Here is a 1,281-nt window from a genome sequence, read left to right as displayed (position 1 = left end):
TTAAATTTTTTTTTGTAAAAATAGTTAATAAATCTTAAGAATCTGGATGGGATAAATGTGTATAGAAACGGTTGACCGTGTAAAGGTGGAGCTAGGGATTAAGGATCGTCTTAAGACTTCCGTCTTACTACTTCCGACTGATTTTTACGCCTAAGCTTGAAAAAATGCATCATCCAATATTATTACACTTGCAGTGTTTACAATATAATGTATTCTTTTAATCTAATTTTCAACGAAACAAACAACAAATGAATTTTGAAGACTCCACAAACTTGCTATGATGCTACCCAAAAAATAACAACTCGTGTTATTTAACACAAATATAGCCAAATAAGAGATAGCACTCAAAACATGGCTAACTTTACACTTTATTTATGCTGTGCTATTAATTTTTTAAAATTTGTTTTAGGCTCATGACCTGTTGAAATTTTTAAATTACAGAAAACTTTTAAGCATGGTAAAATTTAAACAAAAAGTTAAACTCAAATAACAATAATAAAACTTCCTAGAATATTACGCTTGTTCACACATCGCCTCATAAGCGGAGGGATACACCGGAAGTTTTCTAAATTACTTCCGGTTTCAGGAAGCTTGTTATTGTTCGCATTCAGTCAACCATCCTTATTTTTTATACTTAAGTGAAAATTAAAACAATAAATATTTATTTTAAAAACAACTTCGTTAGGAAATTCAATGTTTATGTCCTATGAACTTCATAGGCTAAAGATGATTCTTGAGTAAAACTTAAACACTATACTTTCCGATAAAATATTTTATCAATATGAAAAAAAGTTATTATTAACGCTATATATAGCTTTGATAATAGAAAGAAATACAAATATTCCTTACTTAATTGAAAATTAAAAACACGAAGTTTTAATGAATCAACAAATGTACAACAATATATTTAGTATTTACAATATAAGATCTTAGTGGGCTTTAATTAAAACGCAACCAGTACAGTTGTATTTTACTGTTAAAAAATTGTTATTCAGGTATTTTATCTTGGTGGGCTGAAAATGAATAAATACTTCTTTATTAGTTGAAATACAAAACAATAAAGTTAAATTGCAGAAACAAATATTTTAATTAATTCATATTTCTTGTAATATCGATGATATATTCCCTAACTAAAACATCATGCAATAAAGTTATAAAATTGAATTTGAACAACACATTAAAAAAATCACTATTTACACTAGATAATATCGATGGTCTAAAAATAATTCATGTCATTTTTGTTTTGAAATGCAAGAAAATATTCCTTCAATAGAATAAATA

Source organism: Parasteatoda tepidariorum, chromosome 1 (assembly GCF_982258835.1).
Source record: "Parasteatoda tepidariorum strain Cologne lab strain chromosome 1, Ptep-v5.0, whole genome shotgun sequence".
Lineage (NCBI taxonomy): Eukaryota > Metazoa > Arthropoda > Arachnida > Araneae > Theridiidae > Parasteatoda > Parasteatoda tepidariorum.
Note: the sequence above shows the minus strand (reverse complement) of the source record.